The following is a 12,587-nucleotide window of genomic DNA, read 5'->3' on the forward strand; positions in this document are numbered from 1 at the left end:
AACCCCAGAGCTGCGCAGTATCCCTTTTGGAAATCATGTTCCCAAGTGCCGCCCACCGGGCCTGGGCAACGTTGTAGTCATTCGGCTCCCACACATTCAGCAAACATCTTCGAGCCTCCGGCAACAGAGCGACCCCAGTGACACACTCCATTACAGCATGCACGCGGTGCCAATACGCAGCGACATCACGGCACTCCCAAAGGATATGAAGGAAAGTGGCACTCATTCCGCAGCCGCGCCTACACAATCCGTCCGAAGAAAAACCCATAGCAACCAAACGAGGACCCGTCACATACACACGGTGAAGAATTTTAAGCTGGACGAGGCGGAGACGGGCCGGAATGGCAACCTCTTTCGGGGAGGATGGCGCAGACTGCCAATCCTCGTCATCCAATTCCAACCCGTCTCCAGTCCAGGCCTCCCTAAGACGCACAAGGAGATCTGCCCGATTGTTGATTAGCTTTTTATAAATCAGGGAAATTGTACTGTCGGGCAGATGACCATCGAGTATACGGTCCTCGAGCGGGGAAGATTCAGGGACCGTGGTACCGGCCGTGAAGACCGACAGTAAAGTGTGACGAACCTATGCATATCTGAAGAACTCCCGCTCACTCAACTCATACTCAATCTGAAGCTGTGCGAATGGTTTGACTGCACCTTTCACCCAAAGATCACCCACTCTACTAATGCCAATCGTGTCCCAGTTCTCGAAACCTTTCGTCGTCCAGAGGCATCCCAATCGTTCCGAAGCAAACAAAGGGGTCGCTTGCGTCAATCGATCATTCCACCCCATGGCCACATTGGCATCCTTCCATACACGCACTGCAATCTTGGTGGGTCCCGTTAGGTTCCTCCCCGCTGTTCGAGAGTAGAGTGCTCTGTTGAAGTCGCCACCAGGCAACAGGTATTTATCCATCGCAAACGCTGGATTAAGACTGGGTGCATATGTAGCATGGTTAATGGCGGACAGCTGGGAGGCCCACTAATACCCCCTGATGTCTGGGAGTGCGATGCCCCTCTCATACCAGGGGAGAGTTAGTTTTGAGAGAGCGATGCGTGCTCGACCGTCCCAAACAAGTCTCCTCTGTAAACCCTCCACCTCCCGAAAGTAGCTCGTCGGAATAATATCAAAGGAGTTCTGAAGTGCGTAGAGAAATCGGGGTAGGGACATCATTTTAAACAGCGCCGCTCGGCCAAGAGGGGACAGCGGCAGTCTACGCCAATGTGCTACGTCAAGCTTCAAGCGTCGGAGAGGAGGAAGGAGATTATGCTCGTAGCGGGCAGCCGAGTCCAACGATATGTAAACCCCCAAGTACTTGAAACCAGAGTGAGAAATTTGAATGGGGAACCTAGTCGGCAAGGGGGGAAGGCCACCAGAGATGACATAAACACACGATTTAGACCAATTGATAATCAAACCGGAGTTTTTGCCAAAAGAAGTTAGGACGTCAAAGAGGACGTTGAGGGACGTGCGAGAGGAACTGAGATACAGAAGAATATCGTCAGCGTACAACGAAACCCGGCCTTCAAAGTCGAGGGTCCACTGAATGCCCTTTATCGAGGGTTCCCATCACCAGGCTGCGAGCGGCTCCAGGGCAAGAGCAAAGAGCAGGGGGGACAGCGGACACCCCTGCCTAGTACCCCTCCCGAGTGCGAAGGACTGGGATACCCTACCATTGACAACCACCTGAGCCAGCGGGTCCGTATATAAAAGCCTCACTCAGCTGATAAATCCTGCACCGAAGCCAAACTTTTCGAGAGTGGCCCAAAGATACGTCCACTCTATCGTGTCAAAGGCCATCGTGGCGTCCAATGAAGCCAAGATGGCCGGTTCAGACAGAAGCTCCACCCTGGCGAGGACGCCATGAAGGCGGCGCAAGTTTAAAGCAGTGTTCCGGTGCGGAATGAAACCAGATTGATCCGGATGGATCAGGTCACAAATAACAGTGAGGAGGCGGTTAGCAAGGACCTTAGCGAGAATCTTAGGCTCAGCATTCAGTAAGGAGATAGGCCTGTAAGAGGCACAGCGGTCACGAGGTTTGCCCTCTTTGGGAATTACCACTATAGTAGCCAGGCGCTGGTCACTAGGGAGGGAGCCAAGATCACGCGACTCCGTAAACATATCACGAAGATATGGTACGACCTTGTCCGGGCGTAGTTTGTATAATTCAATGGGCAAACCATTTGGCCCCATGGCTTTGCCCGAACGAAGGGAACGGATGGCAGTCGCAATCTCGTCAACCAACAACGATGCCTCCATACTCTTCCGATCCTCTTCAGACAGGCAGGGCAGCACGATGTCTCTCAACAAAAAGCGAGAGTCATCTTCGTCTCTGTCGGACACCGGGGAGTAGACCACACGAAAATATTCAGCAAAACATTCCACAATCTCACCAGGGTCCGTCACATCCACACCGTCAGAATTCTGAATAACAGGGACAACACGATTCGCTCTCTCCTTCTTATCAAGCCAGGCAATCGGTTTACCTGCCTTATCTCCAACATCATACAATCTACCTTGCTGTTCTCTGTACATCGTTTTGGCGGCCTCCGTCACAAGGGATTTATAATCAAACTGTTTCAAGCTAAGGGCGTGGAGTTTGTCCCGGGTGACACCCGTGTCCAGGTCCTCCTCTAAATCCAGTATTTCAGCCTCCAGACTCTCGACCTCCCCATTCCTAGCTTTCTTAGTCTCTGCTATTAAAGATAGGGCGTGTCCGCAAATAACAGCCTTAAAGGCTTCCCACAGGGACACGGAGGACGAGACTGACCCCTCATTCTCCAGGAAGTAGTGGTCAAGCGACTTCATGAGGCTGGTGCGGGTCTTGGGGTTACGCAAGTGCCAGGGATTGATAGGGGCGACCCGCCCCGCCAGTCCTTTAGTTTCCAATGTTCTTCTTTCTATAGTTCTTTTCCTCTCCTCTTTTTATCTTTAATTATTCTTCGGAGGATACTACAATTCTTTAGGCAGTGCCATTAGGTTGTCTGCTTGCCACTCATTTTATGTTCAGTATGCCTCATCCCACATGGCAGAGACCTCTAAACTAAGAAACCACTATAAAATGCTACTGTCATATATTTTTTTACCATTTCAAGTTGGCCAACACACTCGTTTTAAAAGTTACGGTCATGCTGGAACTTTTTAACAGGGATAAAGTATGTAGAATAGGTCTAAGTAACAGCTGCTGTGTTTAGGTTCGTTATTGCTAGTATATACTCCCTGTGTTTAGACAGCAGCATGTTTTTTTTCCTGCTTTTATTCTTTTAATTTCTTTCATTTGTTTGTGTGTTTTAATACAGGTGTGTAAGGGTGAACCTTTAATAATGGGGTTCTTCAAAGGTACCTATATTTTTTCAGTCTACTTTCTTGAAAGATTAAAGTCTCTTGTCCAATATACGTGGGAGAGGGTGTGAAGTAACAACCAGAACTGCCGACTTGAGACCGGGGGAACCTTGTTGGAGTCTCTGCCTTGGCTGAACATCCTATGATTCTCGGGAAATCACTTAATCTCCCTGTGCCAAAAAAAATGAATATGTCCTTGCGTAATGTAACTGGTGCTCGTAAAGCGCTCCAATACCTCCGGGTTGAGTTTGCGCTATATAAAACTGCAAAATCCAAAATAATAACTATTCTCCCGGTCTGTGTTGTAGTCTGACCACTAGATGTCTCCCCTTTACTAGAAGTAAAACTCTTACTCAAGCTTTAAAGCATAGGAGCCAAATGTTCAGAACTAGTTCCACGGAGTGCACAAACTCAGGGGCATATTAACAAGCGCTATATCTCCGCCTAATTGGCTTTAAAAGCCAAAGATGCAGAGATAAAAATATCGCCCTATCAACAACAGGGTGCTTACATGCAAAATCGCATGTTAGCACCCTTTTTAGGTCTCGACTATTTATCAGTTATGTGATAAATGGACGAGAGTATTGAGGGCCAAATAAGCTTTGAAGCCAACGGCGGATTTGCCACAGTGCATGTGCTCCGTGCGCGTTCACAAACCAGCTACGTCACAAACCACACACTTCAAAGGCTCCGCTCCCCGCCCCCCGCCTGCACTTCGCACTCTCCGACTTCCCCTCCCACCTCCGCTCTTCCCATTCACGCGCTCGCACATCAAAGGCTGCTGCTCCCCCCGTCAATGCGCTCCGGCCCCGTCCCCCCACAGCAATGCCAAGAGCTTGTTTGTTCATGCTTGTTTGCTTTGTTTACAGTGCCATCTGCGTCCCCGCAACGAACATCGATGCAAGTAACTGAATTTTGTGGTCAAGAGTGCAGCACTAAACGATTTGTTTACTTTTGCATTATTTCGCACAAATTTGCTATATATTTTCCCAGAAATATCCCATAATCCCGCACAAATAAAGGACACGCCTTTTGCTCACCCCTGAGGTCTGATGCACAATCACACAACACTCCCCGTGTGAGGTCAACGATCCGCAGGCAGAGAGGGTACCTTCACGCTGAGGTGGGAACGTGGCAAGGAATTGTGGCATTCCCGGCAAAACGCATTTTGTACTTGGAGCGCTCGCACGATCACAATGAAAGAACATTTTATGGCCTTTTCTTTCCTTTGGTTCTGCCCTAAACTTACTGCCTGGGTGCACTTCGTGCGAGGAACTCTAGTTTCCCGAGGCATTGTGGTCATGTATTCTGAGGGCGACATCTCCAGAGCGTCAGCGCTCTTGAACACGAACACACCGAGATACAAAGTGACTGACAGGCTTCCTCTTATCCGTCATCTGTAAAGGCAAAAACATAAATTTTATTGGCAGTTGTTCTCAATGCTGTCGGCCCTAGGACGATATCCGGGCTTCTCGCGGAATCTGACACAAGCCTCTCTTGACACCATCTTAGCTTTCTTTATTGTGGCTCGCTTTATTTCATAGGCGTGAAATTGTTTTCAGCACTTCCGCACGGTTAACAGCCATTTCCCAGCCCTCTAAATTTACCAGCACTAAATGTGAAGCATTAATTAACATCATCTGCTGTGATCCAGGTTTATTTAAATCTTTCTGTGACTAGTTCATTATGTAGTATTTTTTTCCTGAGGCATTGTGCAGGGTTAGTCGGACAGTTCTAGTAAAAAGTTCAATCTTACACACTTTGTGAGGCGTTTGGTTTGAATCTGTGTGCAGCCAGCAGCTACTGGGCACTTCCTTTTAGTCCGTCTTCCTCTTCCCAGTCCACACTGAGCGAGACGCCGCTCTCCATATGCAGACATAGATTACCTGTTTAAACAATACCAAAAAATACAAATATGGCTTCCTTACAGCTTCCGGTCTGGGAGCTATGAAGAGAAAGGAATAATACACTCCCTGTTTAATTTTCTGCACAGCAAGATTGCATATAGCAAGCAGGTAAGAGTGTGTATTGATATTAACTTAAATGTTGTTTGCCCTACAATCGGCAATTCACGTTTTGCTGTAGTGAGCCTCATTGGGGGAAAAACTTTGATAGGTGATGCTTAATTTTGGCTTTGCTAAGCAGGCAAGATCAGAGCGATCGCATGTTCTAGAAGCGATCTGTTTCAGGGGCTGAGGTCTTTGAAAGAATTGTGGATACACTTACTAAAGGTAAGGTGGCGCCACATGCATGCTCTGACTCTTTATGCGCATCCACGGGCTATAGTTGTAGAATGCCGGCGTTGCAAGCGTCTCAGGGCTATGACACTTGGTTGCCTGCAATGAATATGTTTACCTTTCTTACATCACCATTTCTCTCTCTGTGTTTCCGATGTCAATCTTCAGTTCTCTGTCTCTTTTTTCAGCTTCTCTTTCTCGTTTCTTTCTAGCCCTTCTAGCTTCTCTCCGGTCCCTTTTTTTTCCGACTCTTCTATTTCCTTCGTCTTTAGGGTCCCGTTCCGTTTTTTAGGCACTTGTGTTTACGTCACGCTCTTCTTTTCATCTTTTCCTTCTTATCACTTTCTTTTCTATATTTCTCCTCTCCTTTCCCTTGATTCTTTCAGTTTCCTCTCCTTTCCCTTGATTCTTTCAGTCTCTCTATTTCAGAATTGTTAACTTCTCCGCCTCTCTAGCCCTTCTCTCCCGTAGTGTTTCACCTATTTTAATTCCACTCTTGCCTGTTCAATATGTGGAACATATGCTGTCTACTTTCCCTCAGCTTTTTCTCGGGTGTCTCTGCTTTCAGCCACCACCCTTCCTTCATCCTGTTCTACCTATTCCCTGACCCCTCCTCCTTCCTTAGCAGCTCGTTCCTGGAGAGAATGACTCGCACCTGTTTTTCCCGAGTCTAAAAGTAAGGAACCTCAAGTTACTTAGCGCAATATCGCAACATGTAGTTATCTTGTTTTCCGTGGAAGTGGCCCGTTTTCACAACGCTGCACTCTGTGCGTCCAGAGGGACCAGAGAGTCTGCAGCCAAACTCTCACCAGATCTGAAACCAGAACACACAAATCACGAGGCCCCGAGCCAGGTGGAATACAAAGAAATAGGACGTTGCAAGCGTCTCAAGGCTATGATATGTGGTTGCCTGCAATGAATATGTTTACCTTTCTTACATCACCATTTCTCGTTCTTTCTAGCCCTTCATCCGCCCTTCAAATCCACCCTCCAAATCCACACTCCAACATCCAACTCCACCCACCAACTACACCCTCCAACACAACCACTCAATGCCACAGCACCACTCAATGCCACAGCACCACTCAATGCCACAGCACCACTCAATGCCACAGCACCACTCAACGCCACAGCACCACTCAACGCCACAGCACCACTCAACGCCACAGCACCACTCAACAGCACCACTCAACACCACAGAATCACTCAGCGCCACTGAATGCCACAGCACCCCACAACGCCACAGCACCCCACAACGCCACAGCACCCCTCAATGCCACAGCACCACTGAATGCCACAGCACCACTCAACGGAACTGCACCACTCAACGGCACAGCACCACTCAACGGCACAGCACCACAGCACCACTCAACGGCACAGCACCACAGCACCACTCAACGGCACAGCACTACTCAACGGCACAGCACCACTCAACGGCACAGCACCACTCAACGGCACAGCACCACTCAACGGCACAGCACCACTCAACGGCACAGCACCACTCAACGGCACAGCACCACTCAACGGCACAGCACCACTCAACGGCACAGCACCACTCAACGGCACAGCACCACTCAACGGCACAGCACCACTCAACGGCACGGCACCACTCAACGGCACGGCACCACTCAACGGCACAGCACCACTCAACGGCACAGCACCACTCAACGGCCCAGCACCACTCAACGGCACAGCACCACTCAACGCCACAGCATCACTCAGCACCACAGCATCACTCAGCACCACTGAAGGCCACAGCATCACTCAGCACCACTGAAGGCCACAGCATCACTCAGCACCACTGAAGGCCACAGCATCACTCAGCACCACTGAAGGCCACAGCATCACTCAGCACCACTGAAGGCCACAGCATCACTCAGTACCACTGAAGGCCACAGCATCACTCAGCACCACTGAAGGCCACAGCATCACTCTGTACAACCATTCAACAACAACTGGTTCTAATATGTTCTCTCAATGTTTCAAGCTTTATTACAAATGTCACAAAAAGATGTTAATATTTCACTTCTGTTATTGGATTTTCATCACAATAAAATACACTGAACATAATCTTCCCAAAAGTTCTTTACAAAAGTTTAAGCTATTGCCATTATAAATTACAATAACTTGTATTTAAGTATTAATTATTAAAAAAATAAAAGCCATTGTTATTTGTAATATTAATACATCTAAGTCATGTAAATACAACACATATTGCATTACAAATGCTATAGGTGTCACGTTTGCGAAAGTTAAAACTATTGGCATTGTAAATGACAAAGCTATTAATTTAGCTATTTACAAAACCAACACATAAATAAAAAATGTGTAATTTACAATACCTCAAACTTTCCTAATGCGAGACCTATTGCATTGCAAATGCTTGTTCACTACGCTGTCCTTTGCATCTCTAATGAGATGCAAAGTGTGCGTTCCTGTTAGATACAAAAAAGCAGCGCTAACCACAGTTAATGCTTCTTTTTTACGTCTGCTAATTTTCAGACTTAGCCATGCAATCCAATGGGAGGTGGATTACATGGCTAAGTCGACCATGGGCTATCAACAAGGATATCCCTATCTTTGTAGTTTTATCGCTGCATTACCAGCGATAACCTCCCAAAATGCCGCTATCGCTGGATTTTTTTTATCGCCTAGGCGGTTAGCATTGTTAATAACGCGATAACCAGGCGATATTATCCAGCGATAGTGGGCGTTAACAAAATGAATGCTAAGCGCCCTTATTGTTAATTTTCCCTGTACCTTGTTAATATGCCACTCAGTCTCGTTCGAAACGTATTAGGTTGTGCTCAAGGCTATTTTCGCAGGAGACCTGTCATGTTTCTAATTATCTCTGGATTTCTAGCAACAGACTCCGATACTACACTGCAGGCCTTCCACAAAGTAGTGAGCACAACGTTTTGGGTGCGGCTGTCTTTATATCTGACCCATGTCCAATATGCCCCACCCCCCAAGGCAACTTGGGACATGTAGTCCCACTTCCAAACAACATTTTCCCAGAATTTTACCGCATTGACCGTGATCTTTCAGAAGGGGCAATCATAATATGACTTTAACTTGAGCACTGCCCATGATAACATCGCAAGCAAAAAGAACAGATGTTGGACGGTATGATGAACAAATCAAACATTCACCCCCAGTCACAGATCTCTGAGTTTAATCCATCGATGCTTGTTTCCGGTCCAGGGAGGACCTGGATTGGCAGTTCGGGCAGGACTATTCCCAGGGCTTTAATTGGGATGAAAACGGGGGTGGGGGTGAGGGGGCTCTCTCAATGGGGCATGGCCAATGTGATTAAGGCCCTGGCTTAAAAACACCTTAGCTAAAAATCTGTGCTTAGCAAAGTGTGCCGCCCGACTTGTATTTTGCTGTTTCTGTCATTGCATCTATATATATGATACAACAAGTAACATCATACCTATATCAAGTCAGGACGATTTACTTTGTCAATGGCTGTTAGTTGCCATAAGATAAATAAGCAGCAACTATGGCTTGTATATAATATTGAAAAAGCTTCCACTTAAAGCCCTGGTGACACCACAACAATGTTGCTCCTTCTAAGTCTCAGGAGGAGAAGGGAAATCCCAAGAGAAAATGACTCTTTAAAGGATTTCCCTTCCCCTACAACGCTGACTTGGCATGACGTCATGCCGTAACTTCTCCACTAGTGAGAAGTGAGCAGTGTGAGCACACGCACATCGATGTGCATGTTGTCACTGCAGTCTAGAAAAAAATGGACCGCCTGTGCCAGGGCACAAAACGGAGCCCGATAGAGACCTGTTTCAAGGCTCCCTTTAAAAAGCTGCCGGTGCTCAGCAACGGTGAGACCGGGCAACTTAAAGCCCTGACTGTTCCCATATTAGCGGGGTCCAGACTGATTTGTATATAGCTGGGTCTAAACTGGGTGGCATTGTGAGCAAAAGAACGCTGGATTTAACCTAGATCGCTTGTCTGGGCTGAATGTTTGATTTGTTCCGTATTCCATCTATCATTTGTGTGTCTTTTTGCTTTCTCGCTCAAAATGTGCTGGGTAGCCTAGACGAGGGCCCCGGGCTCACTGTGCCACTAGATTCAAGCTAGCCTGGCTAATAAGGGAGGATACCTCAAAACCGGTCCCAGGATGCTTGTTTCTGGTACAGGGAGGACCCGACTTGGCAGTTTGAGCTGGATTGTTCCCATGAGGAGGTGGGTCAAGACTGAATTGCATATGGAGTGGCAAATGAACAATGGATTTAACTCTGATCTCTTGACTGGGGGTGAATGTTTGATTTGTTTTGCATTCCATCCACAATTTGTGTGTTTTTTGATAATATCCGAGCTACCATCGCTGCATGCTGCTCTTAAGTAACTAAAGACCCATAAACCGTCCATTTTACACTTCCCTTGCTCCAACATGAGGATGCTCCTACAAGTTCAACGACCTAAAGCATGACGGGATTGGCCAGCTTGGCAATCCCTGACCAAAGGTACAGTTTCATGTGGAGAAGTGTAAGAATTTTGGATGGAAGGAATTTTGTTTCTCCACACAAATTCCAGTACTGTCCCTCACAGAAATGTAAGTAAAATGATTTTTGGAACGGTTTGAGGTTTTCTGGGGGTTTTGTGCAAGTAAACGTGGTAGGATCCAGTAAATTGCATTACCCTGGACTCCCTGGATGTCTAGTTTTCAGAAATGTCTGGATTCATTCGGTAAATTACAAGACAAGACCTGTTGTCTGCCCATTACGTTTTGAGGTATTTCCTGTTGCTCCTGATAGCCGCACAAGTGGGGTACTGTTTTTAACAATTAAGGGCCTGATTATGATGGCAGGGAGACGCCACCGATGACTGAATCACCATCCGCCACATTACGATGTCGGGCGGTATGTTGGCGGTCGGAAAGACCGACTGCCATGGTTCTGACTGTCGGAAGCATCCCGACTGCCTGGCAGACCACACCCCATCCCCAGAATGGTGGCAGTGCCTGTCTGGCACTGCAGTGGGGATTATATCCCTTTCCACCAGTTGTTCTGCTGTGGTCAACCCGCCGTGAAACGGCTGGTGGAAACGGATTTGGGGACCCGTAGCTAGCCCCTTACCTCATGTGGCTGGTACATGAGCCCTGAGGGGGCACCTATGGTGCCCTCCTACATATCTCTGCACCATGTGGCAGGCACTACCTGGCGCCTGCCACGTAGTGCAGGGATATGTAAACCCCCTATTTTTTTTGTATTGCAGCAGGGGCTGCTGACAGCAGCCCCGCTGCAATGCAAAAAATAGGCAATGCAACCGCCGTGGTGGCGGTTGCATCGGAATTCAGAGTGTGGGACTGCCGCCTGGTAAGCGGGTGGTCCCAAATAGGAAACCATGGCGGACGGACTGAAGTCCTTCCGCCATTGTAACCAGGCCACTAGTTTTTCTCCATTTTATCTTCTACATATAAGCCAGTGTTCAAGGAAAGCACCACCATTTGCAAAATGTCCTCTGAGTCACATGATGGTATCGATAACCCCAAATTCAGAGTTGTATAAATAACCACAGTTCCTAAACTTAGGAGCATATTCACAAAGATATGGTGCAGTGCGGCACTACAAGCAATTTAGCAGCTCTGCACCATTAGAAAACAAGCATTAACAATGCAATAGGTCTCGCATGGACATTATTTTTAGGTTTCGCCTGGCGTCCGCTGCGCAGCAGCGTTCGCGCAGGCGAAATTGTTTGAGAAGCAGTACGGGGGCTTTGTCCCGCCTGCTCTTCCATTGGCTATCTCCATAAATGGAGGCTAGCCATTGGAAGAGAGATCCGTCCGTCATTGCCGGAGCAGATTCGTGGGCGTTCTGGCGATTTTTCTTTTTTTGCTCTCTGCCCCTTTGTGAACGTCATTCTGGCAGTGGGCGGATGTTTTTTGGTTTTTTTAGGGACGGCATGTTTTGATCATTTGTTCGTGGCTGACGTGCAGGCTGGAGCCGGGCCTCGGTGGTCTGCTGGTCTCGGTTTCCTGTAGTCTCGGATGTGCTCATAAAGGGCGTCATCATCGACAGCGTAGATTCCTCCGTCAATAATTCTCCCAGTGTGGACTTTGACACGTTGAAGACAAAAGTTTCCTTTTTCGCACAGGGTTGTCCTGACTCGGCCGTTGTGTTTTTTTCATTTCGCGGCCGCATGGCTTTACTTTTACGGCTGCGTGGTTCGCATCTGACTAGAGGCATAATGTGAGTTCATTTTAAACTCTCCTTTGATTGCACGCGATTTCTCGGTGTTGCTCATTGCTTTCAGCTCGCCGTTACCGCTTTTCATTAAGCAACAGTGGTAATTACAGCAGAGGACTGCCTCTGGTCATAAATGTTGCAGGTGAAATTAAATGTCTCACATCAATGGCGCCGCGATGCTGAAGCGCCAGCTCGGTGCTGCTGCGGGGTCCTTTTCTGTAAATTAAAAATATTGTTGCACAGTTTTCTCAAGTGTGATATAGAGGCACGGCACCAAAGTATTTAAAAAAAATCTTTCTGACATACGGAAACTTTTAGGTCGCTTTTCTGTAGAGGAATGGAATTTAACAACGAAGGGCTGTGATACACCATCCCCTTTAGTGAGTTTCTTCTAGCTGTTTACAAACAATCAACGGGTTCTTGCTTTATCTTGCCTTGTCACTGTTTTGCTCTAATATGTCTGTCTGAAGTTATTTTGAAATAGTTCAATAATATCTACTATCAAGTGAAGAACAAGTAATGACCGAGACAGAGCAGGCGGAACATTTGCTGCATATAATCTGTTACATTTCTCCATGAAGGTGCTAGTGAGATGTGTTCAAAATGAACATATAAACCGACATTGATGAAAGACGTGTATTTAGACTGTATATTTGAATAAACCTTTGATCTGTGTACATTTAGCACCATCGTCATGCAAGCATTTCCAGTGATTATTGCATATCATGCAATGGTGCCTTTCCATGTTCTGTTCTTTTAAGCGCGACGTGGTTTCCAATGTTGTGCGATTGGTCAGACAGT

At 47.3% G+C, this 12,587-nt stretch overlaps 1 protein-coding gene across 2 annotated transcripts in view; it reads left to right on the forward strand.

Annotated features, from left to right (window-relative positions):
* Positions 1-12,587, forward strand: part of GMPPB (GDP-mannose pyrophosphorylase B) — a 284,530-nt gene that overhangs the window by 29,070 nt on the left and 242,873 nt on the right. The window lies entirely within an intron of this gene.

This window comes from Lissotriton vulgaris, chromosome 9, assembly GCF_964263255.1.
Source record: "Lissotriton vulgaris chromosome 9, aLisVul1.2, whole genome shotgun sequence".
Classification (NCBI taxonomy): domain Eukaryota; kingdom Metazoa; phylum Chordata; class Amphibia; order Caudata; family Salamandridae; genus Lissotriton; species Lissotriton vulgaris.